The sequence below is a fragment of the Lithobates pipiens genome, unplaced genomic scaffold (genome assembly GCF_037356315.1).
Source record: "Lithobates pipiens isolate NorthernLeopardFrog02 unplaced genomic scaffold, aLitPip1_a1.2 Scaffold_30, whole genome shotgun sequence".
In the NCBI taxonomy this organism is placed as follows: domain Eukaryota; kingdom Metazoa; phylum Chordata; class Amphibia; order Anura; family Ranidae; genus Lithobates; species Lithobates pipiens.
In genome coordinates, this window is record NW_027507791.1 from 185,247,235 (window position 1) to 185,265,186 (window position 17,952).

The following is a 17,952-nucleotide window of genomic DNA, read 5'->3' on the forward strand; positions in this document are numbered from 1 at the left end:
CAGGTCGCCAAAGCCAACAACATAATGGAAGAAAGCCTACGGCACCTGGTATTCAAAGGTGGTCTCCCATCCAGGTACTAACCAGGCCTGACCCTGCTTAGCATCCGAGCTCAGACGAGATCGAGCGCATTCAGGGTGATGTGGCCGTAGGCGATCTTGCACCCTACTTACAACTCTCTTGACAAAAGCCAAGGTGGTCACCTCGGGCAATCGAGAGGAAAAATACAGCAGGTCGCCAAAGCCAACAACATAACGGAAAAAAGCCTACGGCACCTGGTATTCTTAGGCGGTATCCCATCCAGGTATTAACCAGGCCCGACCCTGCTTAGCATCCGAGATCAGACGAGATCAAGCGCATTCAGGGTGATGTGGCTGTAGGCAATCTTGCACCCTACTTACAACTCTCTTGACAAAAGCCAAGGTGGTCACCTCGGGCAATCGAGAGGAAAAATACAGCAGGTCGCCAAAGCCAACAACATAATGGAAAAAAGCCTACGGCACCTGGTATTCCGAGGCGGTCTCCCATCCAGGTACTAACCAGGCCCGACCCTGCTTAGCATCCGAGATCAGATGAGATTGAGCGCATTCAGGGTGATGTGGCCGTAGGCGATCTTGCACCCTACTTACAACTCTCTTGACAAAAGCCAAGGTGGTCACCTCGGGCAATCAAGAGGAAAAATACAGCAGGTCGCCAAAGCCAACAACATAATGGAAAAAAGCCTACGGCACCTGGTATTCCCAGGCGGTCTCCCATCCAGATACTAACCAGGCACGACCCTGCTTAGCATCCAAGATCAGATGAGATTGAGCAAATTCAGGGTGATGTGGCCGTAGGCGATCTTGCACCCTACTTACAACTCTCTTGACAAAAGCCAAGGTGGTCACCTCGGGCAATCGAGAGGAAAAATACAGCAGGTCGCCAAAGCCAACAACATAATGGAATAAAGCCTACGGCACCTGGTATTCCCAGGCGGTCTCCCATCCAGGTACTAACCAGGCCCGAATCTGCTTAGCATCCGAGATCAGACGAGATCAAACGCATTCAGGGTGATGTGGCCGTAGGCGATCTTGCCCCCTACTTACAACTCTCTTGACAAAAGCCAAGGTGGTCACCTTGGGCAATCGAGAGGAAAAATACAGCAGGTCGCCAAAGCCAACGACATAATGGAAAAAAGCCTACAGCACCTGGTATTCCCAGGCGGTCTCCCATCCAGGTACTAACCAGGTCCGACCTTGCTTAGCATCCGAGATCAGATGAGATCGAGGGCAATCAGGGTGATGTGGCCGTAAGCGATCTTGCACCTTACTTACAACTCTCTTGACAAAAGCCAAGGTGGTCACCTCGGGCAATCGAGAGGAAAAATACAGCAGGTCGCCAAAGCCAACAACATAATGGAAAAAAGCCTACGGCACCTGGTATTCCCAGGCGATCTCCCATCCAGGTACTAACCAGGCCCGACCCTGCTTAGCATCCGAGATCAGACGAGATCGAGCGCATTCAGGGTGATGTGTCCGTAGGCGATCTTGCACCCTACTTACAACTCTCTTGACAAAAGCCAAGGTGGTCATTTCGGGCAATCGAGAGGAAAAATACAGCAGGTCGCCAAAGCCAACAACATAATGGAAAAAAGCCTACGGCACCTGGTATTGCCAGGCGGTCTCCCATCCAGGTACTAACCAGGCCCGAACCTGCTTAGCATCCGAGATCAGACGAGATCGAGCGCACTCAGGGTGATGTGGCCGTAGGCGATCTTGCACCCTACTTACAACTCTCTTGACAAAAGCCAAGGTGGTCACCTCGGGCAATCGAGAGGAAAAATACAGGAGGTCGCCAAAGCCAACAACATAATGGAAAAAAGCCTATGGCACCTGGTATTCCCAGGCGGTCTGCCATCCAGGTACTAACCAAGCCCGACCCTGCTTAGCATCCGAGATCAGACGAGATTGAGCGCATTCAGGGTGATGTGGCCGTAGGCGATCTTGCACCCTACTTACAACTCTCTTGACAAAAGCCAAGGTGGTCACCTCGGGCAATCGAGAGGAAAAATACAGCAGGTCGCCAAAGCCAACAACATAATGGAAAAAAGCCTATGGCACCTGGTATTCCCAGGCGGTCTGCCATCCAGGTACTAACCAGGCCCGACCCTGCTTAGCATCCAAGATCAGACAAGATCGAGTGCATTCAGGGTGATGTGGCCGTAGGCGATCTTGCACCCTACTTACAACTCTCTTGACAAAAGCCAAGGTGGTCACCTCGGGCAATCGAGAGGAAAAATACAGCAGGTCGCCAAAGCCAACAACATAATGGAAAAAAGCCAACGGCACCTGGTATTCCCAGGCGGCATTCAATCCAGGTACTAACCAGGCCCGACCCTGCTTAGCATCCGAGATCAGATGAGATCGAACGCATTCAGGGTGATGTGGCCGTAGGCGATCTTGCACCCTACTTACAACTCTCTTGACAAAAGCCAAGGTGGTCACCTCGGGCAATCGAGAGGAAAAATACAGCAGGTCGCCAAAGCCAACAACATAATGGAAAAAAGCCTACGGCACCTGGTATTCCCACGCAGTCTCCCATTCAGGTACTAATCAGGCCCGACCCTGCTTAGCATCCGAGATCAGATGAGATCGAGCGCATTCAGGGTGATGTGGCTGTAGGCGATCTTGCACCCTACTTACAACTCTCTTGACAAAAGCCAAGGTGGTCACCTCGGGCAATCGAGAGGAAAAATACAGCAGGTCGCCAAAGCCAACAACATAATGGAAAAAAGCCTACGGCACCTGATATTCCCAGGCGGTTTCCCATCCAGGTACTAACCAGGCCCGACCCTGCTTAGCATCCGAGATCAGATGAGATCGAGCGCATTCAGGGAGATGTGGCCGTAGGCGATCTTGCACCCTACTTACAACTCTCTTGACAAAAGCCAAGGTGGTCACCTCGGGCAATCGAGAGGAAAAATACAGCAGGTCGCCAAAGCCAACAACATAATGGAAAAAAGCCTACGGCACCTGGTGTTCCCAGGCGGTCTCCCATCCTGGTACTAACCAGGCCCTACCCTGCTTAACATCCGAGATCAGATGAGATCGAGCGCATTCCAGGTGATGTGGCCATAGGCGATCTTGCACCCTACTTACAACTCTCTTGACAAAAGCCAAGGTGGTCACCTCGGGCAATCGAAAGGAAAAATACAGCAGGTCGCCAAAGCCAACAACATAATGGAAAAAAGCCTGCGGCACCTGGTATTCCCAGGCGGTCTCCCATCGAGGTGCTAACCAGGCCCGACCCTGCTTAGCATCCGAGATCAGACGAGATCAAGCGCATTCAGGGTGATGTGGCCGTAGGCGATCTTGCACCCTACTTACAACTCTCTTGACAAAAGCCAAGTTGGTCACCTCGGGCAATCGAGAGGAAAAATACAGCAGGTCGCCAAAGCCAACAACATAATGGAAAAAAACCTACGGCACCTGGTATTCCCAGGCGGTCTCCCATCCAGGTACTAACCAGGCCTGACCCTGCTTAGCATCTGAGATCAGACGAGATCGAGCACATTCAGGGTGATGTGGCCGTAGGTGATCTTGCATCCTACTTACAACTCCCTTGACAAAAGCCAAGGTGGTCACCTCGGGCAATGGAGAGGAAAAATACAGCAGGTCGCCAAAGCCAACAACATAATGGAAAAAAGCCTACGGCACCTGATGTTCCCAGGCGGTCTCCCATCCAGGTACTAACCAGGCCCGACCCTGCTTAGCATCCGAGATCAGATGAGATCGAGCGCATTCCGGGTGATGTGGCCATAGGCAATCTTGCACCCTACTTACAACTCTCTTGACAAAAGCCAAGGTGGTCACCTCGGGCAATCGAAAGGAAAAATACAGCAGGTCGCCAAAGCCAACAACATAATGGAAAAAAGCCTACGGCACCTGGTATTCCCAGGCGGTCTCCCATCCAGATACTAACCAGGCCCGACCCTGCTTAGCATCCGAGTTCAGACGAGATCGAGCGCATTCAGGGTGATGTGGCCGTAGGCGATCTTTCACCCTACTTACAACTCTATTGACAAAAGCCAAGGTGGTCACCTCGGGTAATCCAGAGGAAAAATACAGCAGGTCGCCAAAGCCAACAACATGATGGAAAAAAGCCTACGGCACCTAGTATTCCCAGGCGGTCTCCCATCCAGGTACTAACCAGGCCCGACCCTGCTTAGCATCCGAGATCAGACGAGATCGAGCGCATTCAGGGTGATGTGGCCGTAGGCGTTTTTGCACCCTACTTACAACTCTCTTGACAAAAGCCAAGGTGGTCACCTCGGGCAATCGAGAGGAAAAATACAGCAGGTCGCCAAAGCCAACAACATAATGGAAAAAAGCCTACGGCACCTGGTATTCCCAGGCGGTCTCCCATCCAGGTGCTAACCAGGCTTGACGCTGCTTAGCATCTGAGATCAGATGAGATTGAGCGCATTCAGGGTGATGTGGCCGTAGGCCATCTTGGCACCGTACTTACAACTCTCTTGACAAAAGCCAAGGTGGTCACCTCGGGCAATAGAGAGGAAAAATACAGCAGGTCGCCAAAGCCAACAACATAATGGAAAAAAGCCTACGGCACCTGGTATTCCCAGGCGGTGTCCCATCCAGGTACTAACCAGGCCTGACCCTGCTTAGCATCTGAGATCAGACGAGATCGAGCGCATTCAGGGTGATGTGGCCGTAGGCCATCTTGCACCCTACTTACAACTCTCTTGACAAAAGCCAAGGTGGTCACCTCTGGCAATCGAGAGGAAAAATACAGCAGTTCGCCAAAGCCAACAACATAATGGAAAAAAGCCTACGGCACCTGGTATTCCCAGGCGGTCTCCCATCCAGGTACTAACCAGGCCCGACCCTGCTTAGCATCCGAGATCAGACAAGATTGAGCGCATTCAGGGTGATGTGGCCATATGTGATCTTGCACCCTACTTACAACTCTCTTGACAAAAGCTAAGGTGGTCACCTCGGGCAATCAAGAGGAAAAATACAGCAGGTCGCCAAAGCCAACAACATAATGGAAAAAAGCCTACGGCACCTGGTATTCCCAGGCGGTCTCCCATCCAGGTACTAACCAGGCCCGATCCTGCTTCGCATCCGAGATCAGACGAGATCAAGCGCATTCAGGGTGATGTGGCCCTAGCCGATCTTGCACCCTACTTACAACTCTCTTGACAAAAGCCAAGGTGGTCACCTCGGGCAATCGAGAGGAAAAATACAGCAGGTCGCCAAAGCCAACAACATAATGGAAAAAAGCCTACGGCACCTGGTATTCCCAGGCGTTCTCCCATCCAGGTACTAACCAGGCCCGACCCTGCTTGGCATCCGAGATCAGACGAGATCAAGCGCATTCAGGGTGATGTGGCCGTAGGCGATCTTGCACCCTACTTACAACTCTCTTGACAAAAGCCAAGGTGGTCACCTCGGGCAATCGAGGGGAAAAATACAGCAGGTCGCCAAAGCCAATAACATAATGGAAAAAAGCCTACGGCACCTGGTATTCCCAAGCGGTCTCCCATCCAGGTACTAACCAGGCCCGACCCTGCTTAGCATCCGAGATCAGACAAGATCGAGCGCATTCAGGGTGATGTGGCCGTAGGCGATCTTGCACCCTACTTACAACTCTCTTGACAAAAGTCAAGGTGGTCACCTCGGGCAATCGAGGGGAAAAATACAGCAGGTCGCCAAAGCCAATAACATAATGGAAAAAAGCCTACGGCACCTGGTATTCCCAAGCGGTCTCCCATCCAGGTACTAATCAGGCCCGACCCTGCTTAGCATCCGAGATCAGACGAGATCGAGCGCATTCAGGGTGATGTGGCCGTAGGCGATCTTGCACCCTACTTACAACTCTCTTGACAAAAGCCAAGGTGGTCACCTCGGGCAACCAAGAGGAAAAATACAGCAGGTCGCCAAAGCCAACAACATAATGGAAAAAAGCCTACGGCACCTGGTATCCCCAGGCGGTCTCCCATTGAGGTACTAACCAGGCCCGACCCTGCTTAGCATCTGAGATCAGACGAGATTGAGCGCATTCAGGGTGATGTGGCCGTAGGCAATCTTGCTCCCTACTTACAACTCTCTTGAAAAAAGCCAAGGTGGTCACCTCGGGCAATCGAGAGGAGAAATACAGCAGGTCGCCAAAGCCAACAACATAATGGAAAAAAGCCTACGGCACCTGGTATTCCCAGGCGGTCTCCCATCCAGGTACTAACCAAGCCCGACCCTGCTTGGCATCCGAGATCAGACGAAATCGAGCGCATTCAGGGTGATGTGGCCGTAGGCAATCTTGCACCCTACTTACAACTCTCTTGACAAAAGCCAAGGTGGTCACCTCGGGCAATCGAGAGGGAAAATACAGCAGGTCGCCAAAGCCAACAACATAATGGAAAAAAGCCTACGGCACCTGGTATTCCCAGGCGGTCTCCCATTCAGGTACTAACCAGCCCCGGCCCTGCTTAGCTTCCGAGATCAGACGAGATCGAGCGCATTCAGGGTGATGTGGCCGTAGGCGATCTTGCGCTCTACTTACAACTCTCTTGACAAAAGCCAAGGTGGTCACCTCGGGCAATCAAGAGGAAAAATACAGCAGGTCGCCAAAGCCAACAACATAATGGAAAAAAGCCTACGGCACCTGGTATTCCCAGGCGGTCTCCCATCCAGGTACTAACCAGGCCCGACCCTGCTTAGCATCCGAGATCAGACGAGATTGAGCGCACTCAGGGTGATGTGGCTGTAGGGGATCTGGCACCCTACTTACAACTCTCTTGACAAAAGCCAAGGTGGTCACCTCGGGCAATCGAGAGGAAAAATACAGCAGGTCGCCAAAGCCAACAACATAATCTAAAAAAGCCTACGGCACCTGGTATTCCCAGGCGGTCTCCCATCCAGGTACTAACCAGGCCCGACCCTGCTTACAATCCGAGATCAGACGAGATCGAGCGCATTAAGGGTGATGTGGCCGTAGGCGATCTTGCACCCTACTTACATCTCTCTTGACAAAAGCCAAGGTGGTCACCTCGGGCAATCGAGAGGAAAAATACAGCAGGTCGCCAAAGCCAACAACATAATGGAAAAAAGCCTACGGCACCTGGTATTCCAAGGCGGACTCCGATCCAGGTACTAACCAGGCCCGACCCGGCTTAGCATCCGAGATCAGACGAGATCGAGCGCATTCAGGGTGATGTGGCCTTAGGCGATCTTGCACCCTACTTACAACTCTCTTGACAAAAGCCAAGGTGGTCACCTCGGGCAATCGGGAGGAAAAATACAGCAGGTCGCTAAAGCCAACAACATAATAAAAAAAAGCCTACGGCACCTGGTATTCCCAGGCGGTCTCCCACCCAGGTACTAACCAGGCCCGACCCTGCTTAGCATCCGAGATCAGACGAGATCGAGCGCATTCAGGGTGATCTGACCGTAGGCGATCTAGCACCCTACTTACAACTCTCTTGACAAAAGCCAAGGTGGTCACCTCGGGCAATCGAGAGGAAAAATACAGCAGGTCGCCAAAGCCAACAACATAATGGAAAAAAGCCTACGGCACCTGGTATTCCCAGGCGGTCTCCCATCCAGGCACTAACCAGGCCCAACCCTGCTTAGCATCCGAGATCAGACGAGATCGAGCGCATTCAGGGTGATGTGGCCGTAGGCGATCTTGCACCCTACTTACAACTCTCTTGACAAAAGCCAAGGTGGTCACCTCGGGCAATCGAGAGGAAAAATACAGCAGGTCGCCAAAGCCAACAACATAATGGAAAAAAGCCTACGGCACCTGGTATTCCCAGGCGGTCTCCCATCCAGGTACTAACCAGGCCCGACCCTGCTCAGCATCCGAGATCAGATGAGGTCGAGCGCATTCAGGGTGATGTGGCCGTAGGCAATCTTGCACCCTACTTACAACTCTCTTGACAAAAGCCAAGGTGGTCACCTCGGGCAATCGAGAGGAAAAATACAGCAGGTCGCCAAAGCCAACAACATAATGGAAAAAAGCCTACGGCACCTGGTATTCCCAGGTGGTCTCCCATCCAGGTACTAACCAGGCCCGACCCTGCTTAGCATCCGAGATCAGACGAGTTCGAGCGCATTCAGGGTGATGTGGCCGTAGGCGATCTTGCATCCTACTTACAACTCTCTTGACAAAAGCCAAGGTGGTCACCTCGGCCAATCGAGAGGAAAAATACAGCAGGTCGCCAAAGCCAACAACATAATGGAAAAAAGCCTACGACACCTGGTATTCCCAGGCGGTCTCCCATCCAGGTACTAACCAGGCCCGACCCTGCTTAGCATCCGAGATCGAGCGCATTCAGGGTGATGTGGCCTTAGGCGATCTTGCATCCTTTTTACAACTCTCTTGACAAAAGCCAAGGTGGTCACCTCGGGCAATCGAGAGGAAAAATACAGCAGGTCGTCAAAGCCAACAACATAATGGAAAAAAGCCTACGGCACCTGACATTCCCAGGCGGTCTCCCATCCAGGTTCTAACCAGGCCCAACCCTGCTTAGCATCCGAGATGAGACAAGATCGAGCGCATTCAGGGTGATGTGGCCGTAGGCGATCTTGCACCCTACTTACAACTCTCTTGACAAAAGCCAAGGTGGTCACCTCGGGAAATCGAGAGGAAAAATACAGCAGGTCGCCAAAGCCAACAACATAATGGCCAAAAGCCTACGGCACCTGGTATTCCCAGGCGGTCTCCCACCCAGGTACTAACCAGGCCCGATGCCGCTTAGCATCCGAGATCAGACGAGATAGAGCGCATTCAGGGTGATGTGGCCGTAGGCTATCTTGCACCCTACTTACAACTCTCTTGACAAAAGCCAAGGTGGTCACCTCGGGCAATGGAGAGGAAAAATACAGCAGGTTGCCAAAGCCAACAACATAATGGAAAAAAGCCTACGGCACCTGGTATTCCCAGGCGGTCTCCCATTCAGGTACTAACCAGGCCCGACCCTGCTTAGCATCCGAGATCAGATGAGATCGAGCGCATTCAGGCTGATGTGGCCGTAGGCGATCTTGCACCCTACTTACAACTCTCTTGACAAAAGCCAAGGTGGTCACCTCGGGCAATCGAGAGAAAAAATACAGCAGGTCGCCAAAGCCAACAACATAATGGAAAAAAGCCCACGGCACCTGGTACTCCCAGGCGGTCTCCCATCCAGGTACTAACCAGGCCCGACCCTGCTTAGCATCCGAGATCAGACGAGATTGAGTGCATTTAAGGTGATGTGGCCGAAGGCAATCTTGCACCCTACTTACAACTCTCTTGACAAAAGCCAAGGTGGTCACCTCGGGCAATCGAGAGGAAAAATACAGCAGGTCGCCAAAGCCAACAACATAATGGAAAAAAGCCTACGGCACCTGGTATTCCAAGGCGTTCTCCCATCCAGATACTAACCAGGCCCGACACTGCTTAGCATCTGAGATCAGACAAGATCGAGTGCATTCAGGGTGATGTGGCCGTAGGCGATCTTGCACCCTACTTACAACTCTCTTGACAAAAGCCAAGGTGGTCACCTCGGGCAAAGGAGAGGAAAAATACAGCAGGTCGCCAAAGCCAACAACATAATGGAAAAAAGCCTACGGCACCTGGTATTCCCAGGCGGTCTCCCATCCAGGTACTAACCAGGCCCGACCCTGCTTAGCATCCGAGATCAGACGAGATCAAGCGCATTCAGGGTGATGTGGCCGTAGGCGATCTTGCACCCTACTTACAACTCTCTTGACAAATGCCAAGGTGGTCAGCTCGGGCAATGGAGAGGAAAAATACAGCAGGTCGCCAAAGCCAACAACATAATGGAAAAAAGCCTACGGCACCTGGTATTCGCAGGCGGTCTCCCATCCAGGCCCAACCCTGCTTAGCATCCGAGATCAGACGAGATCGAGCGCATTCAGGGTGATGTGGCCGTAGGCGATCTTGCACCCTACTTACAACTCTCTTGACAAAAGCCAAGGTGGTCACCTCGGGCAATGGAGAGGAAAAATACAGCAGGTCGCCAAAGCCAACAACATAATGGAAAAAAGCCTACGGCACCTGGTATTCCCAGGCGGTCTCCCATCCAGGTACTAACCAGGCCCGATGCCGCTTAGCATCCGAGATCAGACGAGATAGAGCGCATTCAGGGTGATGTGGCTGTAGGTGATCTTGCACCCTACTAACAACTCTCTTGACAAAAGCCAAGGTGGTCACCTCGGGCAATCGAGAGGAAAAATACAGCAGGTCGCCAAAGCCAACAACATAATGGAAAAAAGCCTACGGCACCTGGTATTCCCAGGCGGTCTCCCATCCAGGTATTAACCAGGCCCAACCTTGCTTAGCATGCGAGATCAGACGAGATCAAGCGCATTCAGGGTGACGTGGCCGTAGGCGATATTGCACCCTACTTACAACTCTCTTGACAAAAGCCAAGGTGGTAACCTCGGGAAATCGAGAGGAAAAATACAGCAGGTCGCCAAAGCCAACAACATAATGGAATAAAGCCTACGGCAACTGGTATTCCCAGGCGGTCTCCCATCCAGGTACTAACCAGGCCCGACCCTGCTTAGCATCCGAGATCAGACGAGATCGAGCGCATTCAGGGTGATGTGGCCGTAAGCGATCTTGCACCCTACTTACAACTCTCTTGACAAAAGCCAAGGTGGTCACCTCGGGCAATCGAGAGGAAAAATACAGCAGGTCGCCAAAGCCAACAACATAATGGAAAAAAGCCTACGGCACCTGGTATTCCCAGGTGGTCTCCCATCCAGGTACTAACCAGGCCCGACCCTGCTTAGCATCTGAGATCAGACGAGATCGAGCGCATTCAGGATGATGTGGCCGCAGGCGATCTTGCACCCTACTTACAACTCTCTTGAAAAAAGCCAAGGTGGTCACCTCGGGCAATCGAGAGGAAAAATACAGCAGGTCGCCAAAGCCAACAACATAATGGAAAAAAGCCTACGGCACCTGGTATTCCCAGGCTGTCTCCCATCCAGGTACTAACCAGGCCAGACCCTGCTTAGCGTCCGAGATCAGACGAAATCGAGCGCATTCAGGGTGATTTGGCCGTAGACAATCTTGCACCCTACTTACAACTCTCTTGACAAAAGCCAAGGTGGTCACCTCAGGCAATCGAGAGGAAAAATACAGCAGGTCGCCAAAGCCAACAACATAATGGAAAAAAGCCTACGGCACCTGGTATTCCCAGGCGGTCTCCCATCCAGGTACTAAACAGGCCCGACCCTGCTTAGCATCCGAGATCAGACGAGATCGAGTGCATTCAGGGTGATGTGGCAGTAGGCGATCTTGCACCCTACTTACAACTCTCTTGAAATAAGCCAAGGTGGTCACCTCGGGCAATCGAGAGGAAAAATACAGCAGGTCGCCAAAGCCAACAACATAATGGAAAAAAGCCTACGGCACCTGGTATTCTCAGGCGGTCTCCCATCCAGGTACTAACCAGGCCCGACCCTACTTAGCATCCGAGCTCTAGACGAGATCGAGCGCATTCAGGGTGATGTGGCAGTAGGCGAACTTCACCCTACTTACAACTCTCTTGACAAAAGCCAAGGTGGTCACCTCGGGCAATCGAGAGGAAATATACAGCAGGTCGCCAAAGCCAACAACATAATGGAAAAAAGCCTACGTCACCTGGTATTCCCAGGCGGACTCCCATCCAGGTACTAACCAGATGAGACGCTGCTTAGCATCCGAGATCAGACGAGATCGAGCGCATTCAGGGTGATGTGGCCGTAGGCGGTCTTTCCCCCTACTTACAACTCTCTTGACAAAAGCCAAGGTGGTCACCTCGGGCAATCGAGAGGAAAAATACAGCAGGTCGCCAAAGCCAACAACATAATGGAATAAAGCCTACGGCACCTGGTATTCCCAGGCGGTCTCCCATCCAGGTACTAACCAGGCCCGACCCTGCTTAGCATCCGAGATCAGACGAGATTGAGCGCATTCAGGGTGATGTGGCCGTAAGCGATCTTGCACCCTACTTACAACTCTCTTGACAAAAGCCAAGGTGGTCACCTCGGGCAATCGAGAGGAAAAATACAGCAGGTCGCCAAAGCCAACAACATAATGGAAAAAAGCCTACGGCATCTGGTATTCCCAGACGGTCTCCCATCCAGGAACTAACCAGGCCCGACCCTGCTTAGCATCCGAGATCATACGAGATCAAGCGCATTAAGGGTGATGTGGCCGCAGGCAATTTAGCACCCTACTTACAACTCTCTTGACAAAAGCCAAGGTGGTCACCTCGGGCAATCGAGAGGAAAAATACAGCAGGTCGCCAAAGCCAACAACATAATGGAAAAAAGCCTACGGCACCTGGTATTCCCTGGTGGTCTCACATCCAGGTACTAACCAGGCCCGACCCTGCTTAGCATCCGAGATCAGACGAGATCGAGCACATTCATGGTGATGTGGCCGTAGGCGTTCTTGCACCCTACTTACAACTCTCTTGACAAAAGCCAAGGTGGTCACCTCGGGCAAACGAGAGGAAAAATGCAACAGGTCGCCAAAGCCAACAACATAATGGAAAAAAGCCTACGGCACCTGGTATTCCCAGGCGGTCTCCCATCCAGGTACTAACCAGGCCCGATCCTGCTTAGCATCCGAGATCAGACGAGATCAAGCGCATTCAGGGTTATGTGGCAGTAGGTAATCTTGCACCCTACTTACAACTCTCTTGACAAAAGCCAAGGTGGTCACCTCGGGCAATCGAGAGGAAAAATACAGCAGGTCGCCAAAGCCAACAACATAATGGAAAAAAGCCTACGGCACCCGGTATTCCCAGGCGGTCTCCCATCCAGGTACTAACCAGGCCCGACCCTGCTTAGCATTTGAGTTCAGACGAGATCAAGCGCATTCAGGGTGATGTGGCCGTAAGCGATCTTGCACCCTACTTACAACTCTCTTGACAAAAGCCAAGGTGGTCACCTCGGGCAATCGAGAGGAAAAATACAGCAGGTCGCCAAAGCCAACAACATAATGGAAAAAAGCCTACGGCACCTGGTATTCCCAGGCGGTCTCCCATCCAGGTACTAACCAGGCCCGACCCTGCTTAGCATCCGAGATCAGACGAGATCTAGCGCATTCAGGGTGATGTGGCCATAGGCGATCTTGCACCCTACTTACAACTCTCTTGACAAAAGCCAAGGTGGTCACCTCGGGCAATCGAGAGGAAAAACACAGCAGGTTGCCAAAGCCAACAACATAATGGAAAAAAGCCTACGGCACCTGGTATTCCCAGGTGGTCTCCCATCCAGGTACTAACCAGGCCCGACACTGCTTAGCATCCGAGATCAGACGAGATTGAGCGCATTCAGGGTGATGTGGCCGTAGGCGATCTTGCACCCTACTTACAACTCTCTTGACAAAAGCCAAGGTGGTCACCTCGGGTAATCGAGAGGAAAAATACAGCAGGTCGCCAAAGCCAACAACATAATGGAAAAAAGCCTACGGCACCTGGTATTTCCAGGTGGTCTGCCATCCAGGTACTAACCAGGCCCGACCCTGCTTAGCATCCGAGATCAGACGAGATCGAGCGCATTCAGGGTGATATGGCGGTAGGCGATCTTGCTCCCTACTTACAACTCTCTTGACAAAAGCCAAGGTGGTCACCTCGGGCAATCGAGAGAAAAATACAGTAGGTCGCCAAAGCCAACAACATAATGGAAAAAAGCCTACGGCACCTGGAATTCCCAGGCGGTCTCCCATCCAGGTACTAACCAGGCCCGACCCTGCTTAGCATCCGAGATCAGACGAGATCGAGCGCAATCAGGGCAATGTGGCCGGAGGCGAACTTGCACCCTACTTACAACTCTCTTGACAAAAGCCAAGGTGGTCACCTCGGGCAATCGAGAGGAAAAATACAGCAGGTCGCCAAAGCCAACAACATAATGGAAAAAAGCCTACGGCACCTTGTATTCGCAGGCGGTCTCCCATCCAGGTACTAACCTGGGTCGACCCTGCTTAGCATCCGAGATCAGACGAGATCGAGCGCATTCAGGGTGATGTGGCCGTAGGCTATCTTGCACCCTACTTACAACGCTCTTGACAAAAGCCAAGGTGGTCACCTCGGGCAATCGAGAGGAAAAATACAGCAGGTCGCCAAAGCCAACAACATAATGGAAAAAAGCCTACGGCACCTGGTATTCCCAGGCGGTCTCCCATCCAGGTACTAACCAGGCCCGACCCTGCTTGGCATTCGAGATCAGACGAGATCGATCGCATTCAGGGTGATGTGGCCGTAGGCGATCTTGCACCCTACTTACAACTCTCTTGACAAAAGCCAAGGTGGTCAACTCGGGCAATCGAGAGGAAAAATACAGCAGGTCGCCAAAGCCAACAACATAATGGAAAAAAGTCTACGGCACCTGGTATTCCCAGGCGGTCTCCCATCCAGGTACTAACCAGGCCCGACCCTGCTTATCATCCGAGATCAGACGAGATTGAGCGCATTCAGGGTGATATGGCCGTAGGCTATCTTGCACCCTACTTACAACTCTCTTGACAAAAGCCAAGGTGGTCACCTCGGGCAATCGAGAGGAAAAATACAGCAGGTCGCCAAAGCCAACAACATAATGGAAAAAAGCCTACGGCACCTGGTATTCCCAGGCGGTCTCCCATCCAGGTACTAACCAGGCCCGATCCTGCTTAGCATCCGAGATCAGACGAGATCGAGCGCATTCAGGGTGATGTGGCCATAGGCGATCTTGCACCCTACTTACAACTCTCTTGACAAAAGCCAAGGTGGTCAACTCGGGCAATCGAGAGGAAAAATACAGCAGGTCGCCAAAGCCAACAACATAATGGAAAAAAGTCTACGGCACCTGGTATTCCCAGACGGTCTCCCATCCAGGTACTAACCTGGGTCGACCCTGCTTAGCATCCGAGATCAGACGAGATCGAGTGCATTCAGGGTGATGTGGCCGTAGGCGATCTTGCACCCTACTTACAACTCTCTTGACAAAAGCCAAGGTGGTCACCTCGGGCAATCGAGAGGAAAAATACAGCAGGTCGCCAAAGCCAACAACATAATGGCCAAAAGCCTACGGCACCTGGTATTCCCAGGCGGTCTCCCATCCGGGTACTAACCAGGCCCGACCCTGCTTAGCATTCGAGATCAGACGAGATCGAGCGCATTCAGGGTGATTTGGCCATAGGCGATCTTGCATCCTACTTAAAACTCTCTTGACAAAAGCCAAGGTGGTCACCTCGGGCAATCGAGAGGAAAAATACAGCAGGTCACCAAAGCCAACAACATAATGGAAAAAAGCCTACAGCACCCGGTATTCCCAGGTGTTCTCCCATCCAGGTACTAACCAGGCCTGACCCTGCTTAGCATCCGAGATCAGATGAGATCGAGCGCATTCAGGGTGATGCGGCCGCAGGCAATTTTGCACCTTACTTACAACTCTCTTGACAAAAGCCAAGGTGGTCACCTCGGGCAATAGAGAGGAAAAATACAGCAGGTCGCCAAAGCCAACAACATAATGGAAAAAAGCCTACGGCACCTGGTATTCCCAGACGGTCTCCCATCCAAGTACTAACCTGGGTCGACCCTGCTTAGCATCCGAGATCAGACGAGATCGAGCGCATTCAGGGTGATGTGGCCGTAGGCGATCTTGCACCCTACTTACAACTTTCTTGACAAAAGCCAAGGTGGTCACCTCGGGCAATCGAGAGGAAAAATACAGCAGGTCGCCAAAGCCAACAACATAATGGAAAAAAGCCTACGGCACCTGGTATTCCCAGGCGGTCGCCCATCCAGGTACTAACCAGGCACGACCCTGCTTAGCATCCGAGATCAGACGAGATCGAGCGCATTCAGGGTGATGTGGCCGTAGGCGATCTTGCACCCTACTTACAACTCTCTTGACAAAAGCCAAGGTGGTCACCTCGGGCAATCGAGAGGAAAAATACAGCAGGTCGCCAAAGCCAACAACATAATGGAAAAAAGCCTACGGCACCTGGTATTCCCAGGTGGGCTCCCATCCAGGTACTAACCAGGCCCGACCCTGCTTAGCATCCGAGATCAGACGAGATCAAGCGCATTCAGGGTGATGTGGCCGTAGGCGATCTTGCTCTCTACTTACAACTCTCTTGACAAATGCCAAGGTGGTCACCTCGGGCAATCGAGAGGAAAAATACAGCAGGTCGCCAAAGCCAACAACATAATGGAAAAAAGCCTACGGCACCTGGTATTCCCAGGCGGTCTCCCACCCAGGTACTAACCAGGCCCGACCCTGCTTAGCATCCGAGATCAGATGAGATCGAGCTCATTCAGGGTGATGTGGCCGTAGGCGACCTTGCACCCTACTTACAACTCTCTTGACAAAAGCAAAGGTGGTCACCTCGGGCAATTGAGAGGAAAAATACAGCAGGTCGCCAAAGCCAACAACATAATGGAAAAAAGCCTACGGCACCTGGTATTCCCAGGCGGTCTCCCATCCAGGTACTAACCAGGCCCGACTCTGCTTGGCATCCGAGATCAGACGAGGTCAAGCGCATTCAGGGTGATGTGGCCATAGGCGACCTTGCAACCTACTTACAACTCTCTTGACAAAAGCCAAGGTGGTCACCTCGGGCAATTGAGAGGAAAAATACAGCAGGTCGCCAAAGCCAAAAACATAATGGAAAAAAGCCTACGGCACCTGGTATTCCCAGGCGGTCTCCTATCCAGGTACTAACCAGGCCCGACCCTGCTTAGCATCCGAGATCAGACGAGATCGAGTGCATTCAGGGTGATGTGGCCGTAGGCGACCTTGCACCCTACTTACAACTCTCTTGACAAAAGCCAAGGTGGTCACCTCGGGCAATCGAGAGGAAAAATACAGCAGGTCGCCAAAGCCAAAAAACATAATGGAAAAAAGCCTACGGCACCTGGTATTCCCAGGTGGTCTCCCATCCATGTACTAACCAGGCCCGACCCTGCTTAGGATCCGAGATCAGACGAGATCGAGCGCATTCAGGGTGATGTGGCCGTAGGCGATCTTGCACCCTACTTACAACTCTCTTGACAAAAGCCAAGGTGGTCACCTCGGGCAATCGAGAGGAAAAATACAGCAGGTCCCCAAAGCCAACAACATAATGGAAAAAAGCCTACGGCACCCGGTATTCCCAGACGGTCTCCCATCCAGGTACTAACCAGGCCCGACCCTGCTTAGCATCCGAGATCAGACGAGATCGAGCGCATTCAGGGTGATGTGGCCGTAAGCAATCTTGCACCCTACTTACAACTCTCTTGACAAAAGCCAAGGTTTTCATCTCAGGCAATCGAGAGGAAAAATACAGCAGGTCGCCAAAGCCAACAACATAATGGAAAAAAGCCTACGGCACCTGGTATTCCCAGGCGGTCTCCCATACAGGTACTAACCAGGCCCGACCCTGCTTAGCATGCGAGATCAGACGAGATCGAGCGCTTTCAGGGTGATGTGGCCGTAGGCGATCTTGCACCCTACTTACAACTCTCTTGACAAAAGCCAAGGTGGTCACCTCGGGCAATCGAGAGGAAAAATACAGCAGGTCGCCAAAGCCAACAAAATAATGGAAAAAAGCCTACGGCACCTGGTATTCCCAGGCGGTCTCCCATCCAAGTACTAACCAGGCCCGACCCTGCTTAGCATCCGAGATCAGACGAGATCGAGCGCATTCAGGGTGATGTGGCCGTAGGCGATCTTGCACCCTACTTACAACTCTCTTGACAAAAGCCAAGGTGGTCACCTCGGGCAATCGAGAGGAAAAATACAGCAGGTCGCCAAAGCCAACAACATAAATGAAAAAAGCCTACGGCACCTGGTATTCCCAGGCGGTCTCCCATCCAGGTACTAACCAGGCCCGACCCTACTTAGCATCCGAGATCAGACGAGATCGAGCGCATTCAGGGTGATGTGGCCGTAAGCGATCTTGCACCCTACTTACAACTCTCTTGACAAAAG

General features: G+C 52.2%; 39 non-coding genes and 39 pseudogenes across 39 annotated transcripts; all 78 read right to left on the reverse strand.

Annotated features, from left to right (window-relative positions):
• Nucleotides 1-33: 33 nt before the first annotated feature.
• On the reverse strand, nucleotides 34-152 carry LOC143944629 (5S ribosomal RNA; annotated as a pseudogene).
• A 109-nt stretch (nucleotides 153-261) lies between these two features.
• LOC143947370 (5S ribosomal RNA) lies at nucleotides 262-380 on the reverse strand (annotated as a pseudogene).
• A 109-nt stretch (nucleotides 381-489) lies between these two features.
• On the reverse strand, nucleotides 490-608 carry LOC143953294 (5S ribosomal RNA). Its single transcript, XR_013268390.1, has one exon. It is a non-coding gene; the product is annotated as a 5S ribosomal RNA (ribosomal RNA).
• Nucleotides 609-717: 109 nt separating this feature from the next.
• On the reverse strand, nucleotides 718-836 carry LOC143943846 (5S ribosomal RNA; annotated as a pseudogene).
• A 109-nt stretch (nucleotides 837-945) lies between these two features.
• On the reverse strand, nucleotides 946-1,064 carry LOC143945662 (5S ribosomal RNA; annotated as a pseudogene).
• A 109-nt stretch (nucleotides 1,065-1,173) lies between these two features.
• LOC143954899 (5S ribosomal RNA) lies at nucleotides 1,174-1,292 on the reverse strand (annotated as a pseudogene).
• A 109-nt stretch (nucleotides 1,293-1,401) lies between these two features.
• LOC143953510 (5S ribosomal RNA) lies at nucleotides 1,402-1,520 on the reverse strand. Its single transcript, XR_013268585.1, has one exon. It is a non-coding gene; the product is annotated as a 5S ribosomal RNA (ribosomal RNA).
• A 109-nt stretch (nucleotides 1,521-1,629) lies between these two features.
• Nucleotides 1,630-1,748, reverse strand: LOC143945114 (5S ribosomal RNA; annotated as a pseudogene).
• Nucleotides 1,749-1,857: 109 nt separating this feature from the next.
• Nucleotides 1,858-1,976, reverse strand: LOC143946037 (5S ribosomal RNA; annotated as a pseudogene).
• A 109-nt stretch (nucleotides 1,977-2,085) lies between these two features.
• On the reverse strand, nucleotides 2,086-2,204 carry LOC143945233 (5S ribosomal RNA; annotated as a pseudogene).
• A 109-nt stretch (nucleotides 2,205-2,313) lies between these two features.
• LOC143947410 (5S ribosomal RNA) lies at nucleotides 2,314-2,432 on the reverse strand (annotated as a pseudogene).
• Nucleotides 2,433-2,541: 109 nt separating this feature from the next.
• Nucleotides 2,542-2,660, reverse strand: LOC143954859 (5S ribosomal RNA; annotated as a pseudogene).
• A 109-nt stretch (nucleotides 2,661-2,769) lies between these two features.
• Nucleotides 2,770-2,888, reverse strand: LOC143950752 (5S ribosomal RNA). The gene has a single exon (XR_013266090.1). It is a non-coding gene; the product is annotated as a 5S ribosomal RNA (ribosomal RNA).
• Nucleotides 2,889-2,997: 109 nt separating this feature from the next.
• LOC143951258 (5S ribosomal RNA) lies at nucleotides 2,998-3,116 on the reverse strand. The gene has a single exon (XR_013266547.1). It is a non-coding gene; the product is annotated as a 5S ribosomal RNA (ribosomal RNA).
• A 109-nt stretch (nucleotides 3,117-3,225) lies between these two features.
• On the reverse strand, nucleotides 3,226-3,344 carry LOC143945295 (5S ribosomal RNA; annotated as a pseudogene).
• A 109-nt stretch (nucleotides 3,345-3,453) lies between these two features.
• Nucleotides 3,454-3,572, reverse strand: LOC143944288 (5S ribosomal RNA; annotated as a pseudogene).
• Nucleotides 3,573-3,681: 109 nt separating this feature from the next.
• LOC143952835 (5S ribosomal RNA) lies at nucleotides 3,682-3,800 on the reverse strand. Its single transcript, XR_013267973.1, has one exon. It is a non-coding gene; the product is annotated as a 5S ribosomal RNA (ribosomal RNA).
• Nucleotides 3,801-3,909: 109 nt separating this feature from the next.
• Nucleotides 3,910-4,028, reverse strand: LOC143948606 (5S ribosomal RNA). The gene has a single exon (XR_013265411.1). It is a non-coding gene; the product is annotated as a 5S ribosomal RNA (ribosomal RNA).
• Nucleotides 4,029-4,137: 109 nt separating this feature from the next.
• Nucleotides 4,138-4,256, reverse strand: LOC143950552 (5S ribosomal RNA). The gene has a single exon (XR_013265909.1). It is a non-coding gene; the product is annotated as a 5S ribosomal RNA (ribosomal RNA).
• Nucleotides 4,257-4,365: 109 nt separating this feature from the next.
• Nucleotides 4,366-4,484, reverse strand: LOC143948228 (5S ribosomal RNA; annotated as a pseudogene).
• A 110-nt stretch (nucleotides 4,485-4,594) lies between these two features.
• On the reverse strand, nucleotides 4,595-4,713 carry LOC143944301 (5S ribosomal RNA; annotated as a pseudogene).
• A 109-nt stretch (nucleotides 4,714-4,822) lies between these two features.
• LOC143946750 (5S ribosomal RNA) lies at nucleotides 4,823-4,941 on the reverse strand (annotated as a pseudogene).
• Nucleotides 4,942-5,050: 109 nt separating this feature from the next.
• On the reverse strand, nucleotides 5,051-5,169 carry LOC143946245 (5S ribosomal RNA; annotated as a pseudogene).
• A 109-nt stretch (nucleotides 5,170-5,278) lies between these two features.
• LOC143943926 (5S ribosomal RNA) lies at nucleotides 5,279-5,397 on the reverse strand (annotated as a pseudogene).
• Nucleotides 5,398-5,506: 109 nt separating this feature from the next.
• LOC143951727 (5S ribosomal RNA) lies at nucleotides 5,507-5,625 on the reverse strand. Its single transcript, XR_013266971.1, has one exon. It is a non-coding gene; the product is annotated as a 5S ribosomal RNA (ribosomal RNA).
• Nucleotides 5,626-5,734: 109 nt separating this feature from the next.
• Nucleotides 5,735-5,853, reverse strand: LOC143946975 (5S ribosomal RNA). The gene has a single exon (XR_013265261.1). It is a non-coding gene; the product is annotated as a 5S ribosomal RNA (ribosomal RNA).
• Nucleotides 5,854-5,962: 109 nt separating this feature from the next.
• Nucleotides 5,963-6,081, reverse strand: LOC143946772 (5S ribosomal RNA; annotated as a pseudogene).
• A 109-nt stretch (nucleotides 6,082-6,190) lies between these two features.
• Nucleotides 6,191-6,309, reverse strand: LOC143953448 (5S ribosomal RNA). The gene has a single exon (XR_013268530.1). It is a non-coding gene; the product is annotated as a 5S ribosomal RNA (ribosomal RNA).
• A 109-nt stretch (nucleotides 6,310-6,418) lies between these two features.
• On the reverse strand, nucleotides 6,419-6,537 carry LOC143952414 (5S ribosomal RNA). Its single transcript, XR_013267593.1, has one exon. It is a non-coding gene; the product is annotated as a 5S ribosomal RNA (ribosomal RNA).
• A 109-nt stretch (nucleotides 6,538-6,646) lies between these two features.
• On the reverse strand, nucleotides 6,647-6,765 carry LOC143946317 (5S ribosomal RNA; annotated as a pseudogene).
• Nucleotides 6,766-6,874: 109 nt separating this feature from the next.
• On the reverse strand, nucleotides 6,875-6,993 carry LOC143954832 (5S ribosomal RNA; annotated as a pseudogene).
• Nucleotides 6,994-7,102: 109 nt separating this feature from the next.
• On the reverse strand, nucleotides 7,103-7,221 carry LOC143948105 (5S ribosomal RNA; annotated as a pseudogene).
• Nucleotides 7,222-7,330: 109 nt separating this feature from the next.
• Nucleotides 7,331-7,449, reverse strand: LOC143950147 (5S ribosomal RNA). The gene has a single exon (XR_013265576.1). It is a non-coding gene; the product is annotated as a 5S ribosomal RNA (ribosomal RNA).
• A 109-nt stretch (nucleotides 7,450-7,558) lies between these two features.
• Nucleotides 7,559-7,677, reverse strand: LOC143950836 (5S ribosomal RNA). The gene has a single exon (XR_013266166.1). It is a non-coding gene; the product is annotated as a 5S ribosomal RNA (ribosomal RNA).
• Nucleotides 7,678-7,786: 109 nt separating this feature from the next.
• On the reverse strand, nucleotides 7,787-7,905 carry LOC143953546 (5S ribosomal RNA). The gene has a single exon (XR_013268618.1). It is a non-coding gene; the product is annotated as a 5S ribosomal RNA (ribosomal RNA).
• A 109-nt stretch (nucleotides 7,906-8,014) lies between these two features.
• Nucleotides 8,015-8,133, reverse strand: LOC143950342 (5S ribosomal RNA). The gene has a single exon (XR_013265753.1). It is a non-coding gene; the product is annotated as a 5S ribosomal RNA (ribosomal RNA).
• A 109-nt stretch (nucleotides 8,134-8,242) lies between these two features.
• Nucleotides 8,243-8,351, reverse strand: LOC143948525 (5S ribosomal RNA; annotated as a pseudogene).
• Nucleotides 8,352-8,460: 109 nt separating this feature from the next.
• On the reverse strand, nucleotides 8,461-8,579 carry LOC143948096 (5S ribosomal RNA; annotated as a pseudogene).
• Nucleotides 8,580-8,688: 109 nt separating this feature from the next.
• Nucleotides 8,689-8,807, reverse strand: LOC143946835 (5S ribosomal RNA; annotated as a pseudogene).
• A 109-nt stretch (nucleotides 8,808-8,916) lies between these two features.
• On the reverse strand, nucleotides 8,917-9,035 carry LOC143952042 (5S ribosomal RNA). Its single transcript, XR_013267257.1, has one exon. It is a non-coding gene; the product is annotated as a 5S ribosomal RNA (ribosomal RNA).
• Nucleotides 9,036-9,144: 109 nt separating this feature from the next.
• LOC143946131 (5S ribosomal RNA) lies at nucleotides 9,145-9,263 on the reverse strand (annotated as a pseudogene).
• Nucleotides 9,264-9,372: 109 nt separating this feature from the next.
• LOC143948445 (5S ribosomal RNA) lies at nucleotides 9,373-9,491 on the reverse strand (annotated as a pseudogene).
• Nucleotides 9,492-9,600: 109 nt separating this feature from the next.
• Nucleotides 9,601-9,719, reverse strand: LOC143950277 (5S ribosomal RNA). Its single transcript, XR_013265694.1, has one exon. It is a non-coding gene; the product is annotated as a 5S ribosomal RNA (ribosomal RNA).
• A 326-nt stretch (nucleotides 9,720-10,045) lies between these two features.
• On the reverse strand, nucleotides 10,046-10,164 carry LOC143948593 (5S ribosomal RNA; annotated as a pseudogene).
• Nucleotides 10,165-10,273: 109 nt separating this feature from the next.
• On the reverse strand, nucleotides 10,274-10,392 carry LOC143945564 (5S ribosomal RNA; annotated as a pseudogene).
• A 109-nt stretch (nucleotides 10,393-10,501) lies between these two features.
• LOC143953475 (5S ribosomal RNA) lies at nucleotides 10,502-10,620 on the reverse strand. The gene has a single exon (XR_013268554.1). It is a non-coding gene; the product is annotated as a 5S ribosomal RNA (ribosomal RNA).
• Nucleotides 10,621-10,729: 109 nt separating this feature from the next.
• On the reverse strand, nucleotides 10,730-10,848 carry LOC143953881 (5S ribosomal RNA). Its single transcript, XR_013268922.1, has one exon. It is a non-coding gene; the product is annotated as a 5S ribosomal RNA (ribosomal RNA).
• A 109-nt stretch (nucleotides 10,849-10,957) lies between these two features.
• Nucleotides 10,958-11,076, reverse strand: LOC143946381 (5S ribosomal RNA; annotated as a pseudogene).
• A 109-nt stretch (nucleotides 11,077-11,185) lies between these two features.
• On the reverse strand, nucleotides 11,186-11,304 carry LOC143952476 (5S ribosomal RNA). Its single transcript, XR_013267650.1, has one exon. It is a non-coding gene; the product is annotated as a 5S ribosomal RNA (ribosomal RNA).
• Nucleotides 11,305-11,413: 109 nt separating this feature from the next.
• LOC143945565 (5S ribosomal RNA) lies at nucleotides 11,414-11,533 on the reverse strand (annotated as a pseudogene).
• Nucleotides 11,534-11,641: 108 nt separating this feature from the next.
• On the reverse strand, nucleotides 11,642-11,760 carry LOC143948821 (5S ribosomal RNA; annotated as a pseudogene).
• A 109-nt stretch (nucleotides 11,761-11,869) lies between these two features.
• Nucleotides 11,870-11,988, reverse strand: LOC143953122 (5S ribosomal RNA). The gene has a single exon (XR_013268233.1). It is a non-coding gene; the product is annotated as a 5S ribosomal RNA (ribosomal RNA).
• A 109-nt stretch (nucleotides 11,989-12,097) lies between these two features.
• Nucleotides 12,098-12,216, reverse strand: LOC143947504 (5S ribosomal RNA; annotated as a pseudogene).
• A 109-nt stretch (nucleotides 12,217-12,325) lies between these two features.
• On the reverse strand, nucleotides 12,326-12,444 carry LOC143945338 (5S ribosomal RNA; annotated as a pseudogene).
• Nucleotides 12,445-12,553: 109 nt separating this feature from the next.
• On the reverse strand, nucleotides 12,554-12,672 carry LOC143947839 (5S ribosomal RNA; annotated as a pseudogene).
• Nucleotides 12,673-12,781: 109 nt separating this feature from the next.
• Nucleotides 12,782-12,900, reverse strand: LOC143945673 (5S ribosomal RNA). The gene has a single exon (XR_013265139.1). It is a non-coding gene; the product is annotated as a 5S ribosomal RNA (ribosomal RNA).
• A 109-nt stretch (nucleotides 12,901-13,009) lies between these two features.
• LOC143952405 (5S ribosomal RNA) lies at nucleotides 13,010-13,128 on the reverse strand. The gene has a single exon (XR_013267585.1). It is a non-coding gene; the product is annotated as a 5S ribosomal RNA (ribosomal RNA).
• A 109-nt stretch (nucleotides 13,129-13,237) lies between these two features.
• Nucleotides 13,238-13,356, reverse strand: LOC143954615 (5S ribosomal RNA). The gene has a single exon (XR_013269590.1). It is a non-coding gene; the product is annotated as a 5S ribosomal RNA (ribosomal RNA).
• Nucleotides 13,357-13,465: 109 nt separating this feature from the next.
• LOC143943414 (5S ribosomal RNA) lies at nucleotides 13,466-13,584 on the reverse strand (annotated as a pseudogene).
• A 108-nt stretch (nucleotides 13,585-13,692) lies between these two features.
• Nucleotides 13,693-13,811, reverse strand: LOC143954950 (5S ribosomal RNA; annotated as a pseudogene).
• Nucleotides 13,812-13,920: 109 nt separating this feature from the next.
• Nucleotides 13,921-14,039, reverse strand: LOC143944335 (5S ribosomal RNA; annotated as a pseudogene).
• Nucleotides 14,040-14,148: 109 nt separating this feature from the next.
• On the reverse strand, nucleotides 14,149-14,267 carry LOC143952319 (5S ribosomal RNA). The gene has a single exon (XR_013267507.1). It is a non-coding gene; the product is annotated as a 5S ribosomal RNA (ribosomal RNA).
• A 109-nt stretch (nucleotides 14,268-14,376) lies between these two features.
• Nucleotides 14,377-14,495, reverse strand: LOC143953822 (5S ribosomal RNA). The gene has a single exon (XR_013268869.1). It is a non-coding gene; the product is annotated as a 5S ribosomal RNA (ribosomal RNA).
• A 109-nt stretch (nucleotides 14,496-14,604) lies between these two features.
• Nucleotides 14,605-14,723, reverse strand: LOC143952210 (5S ribosomal RNA). Its single transcript, XR_013267409.1, has one exon. It is a non-coding gene; the product is annotated as a 5S ribosomal RNA (ribosomal RNA).
• Nucleotides 14,724-14,832: 109 nt separating this feature from the next.
• Nucleotides 14,833-14,951, reverse strand: LOC143951876 (5S ribosomal RNA). The gene has a single exon (XR_013267107.1). It is a non-coding gene; the product is annotated as a 5S ribosomal RNA (ribosomal RNA).
• A 109-nt stretch (nucleotides 14,952-15,060) lies between these two features.
• Nucleotides 15,061-15,179, reverse strand: LOC143948191 (5S ribosomal RNA). Its single transcript, XR_013265374.1, has one exon. It is a non-coding gene; the product is annotated as a 5S ribosomal RNA (ribosomal RNA).
• Nucleotides 15,180-15,288: 109 nt separating this feature from the next.
• LOC143946097 (5S ribosomal RNA) lies at nucleotides 15,289-15,407 on the reverse strand (annotated as a pseudogene).
• A 109-nt stretch (nucleotides 15,408-15,516) lies between these two features.
• LOC143950582 (5S ribosomal RNA) lies at nucleotides 15,517-15,635 on the reverse strand. The gene has a single exon (XR_013265936.1). It is a non-coding gene; the product is annotated as a 5S ribosomal RNA (ribosomal RNA).
• Nucleotides 15,636-15,744: 109 nt separating this feature from the next.
• On the reverse strand, nucleotides 15,745-15,863 carry LOC143949296 (5S ribosomal RNA). The gene has a single exon (XR_013265475.1). It is a non-coding gene; the product is annotated as a 5S ribosomal RNA (ribosomal RNA).
• Nucleotides 15,864-15,972: 109 nt separating this feature from the next.
• Nucleotides 15,973-16,091, reverse strand: LOC143951883 (5S ribosomal RNA). The gene has a single exon (XR_013267113.1). It is a non-coding gene; the product is annotated as a 5S ribosomal RNA (ribosomal RNA).
• A 109-nt stretch (nucleotides 16,092-16,200) lies between these two features.
• LOC143950906 (5S ribosomal RNA) lies at nucleotides 16,201-16,319 on the reverse strand. Its single transcript, XR_013266228.1, has one exon. It is a non-coding gene; the product is annotated as a 5S ribosomal RNA (ribosomal RNA).
• Nucleotides 16,320-16,428: 109 nt separating this feature from the next.
• On the reverse strand, nucleotides 16,429-16,547 carry LOC143945583 (5S ribosomal RNA; annotated as a pseudogene).
• A 109-nt stretch (nucleotides 16,548-16,656) lies between these two features.
• On the reverse strand, nucleotides 16,657-16,775 carry LOC143949773 (5S ribosomal RNA). The gene has a single exon (XR_013265519.1). It is a non-coding gene; the product is annotated as a 5S ribosomal RNA (ribosomal RNA).
• Nucleotides 16,776-16,885: 110 nt separating this feature from the next.
• LOC143953959 (5S ribosomal RNA) lies at nucleotides 16,886-17,004 on the reverse strand. Its single transcript, XR_013268993.1, has one exon. It is a non-coding gene; the product is annotated as a 5S ribosomal RNA (ribosomal RNA).
• A 109-nt stretch (nucleotides 17,005-17,113) lies between these two features.
• LOC143951049 (5S ribosomal RNA) lies at nucleotides 17,114-17,232 on the reverse strand. The gene has a single exon (XR_013266357.1). It is a non-coding gene; the product is annotated as a 5S ribosomal RNA (ribosomal RNA).
• Nucleotides 17,233-17,341: 109 nt separating this feature from the next.
• LOC143951347 (5S ribosomal RNA) lies at nucleotides 17,342-17,460 on the reverse strand. Its single transcript, XR_013266628.1, has one exon. It is a non-coding gene; the product is annotated as a 5S ribosomal RNA (ribosomal RNA).
• A 109-nt stretch (nucleotides 17,461-17,569) lies between these two features.
• Nucleotides 17,570-17,688, reverse strand: LOC143950627 (5S ribosomal RNA). The gene has a single exon (XR_013265977.1). It is a non-coding gene; the product is annotated as a 5S ribosomal RNA (ribosomal RNA).
• A 109-nt stretch (nucleotides 17,689-17,797) lies between these two features.
• On the reverse strand, nucleotides 17,798-17,916 carry LOC143951363 (5S ribosomal RNA). Its single transcript, XR_013266642.1, has one exon. It is a non-coding gene; the product is annotated as a 5S ribosomal RNA (ribosomal RNA).
• Nucleotides 17,917-17,952: the final 36 nt, after the last annotated feature.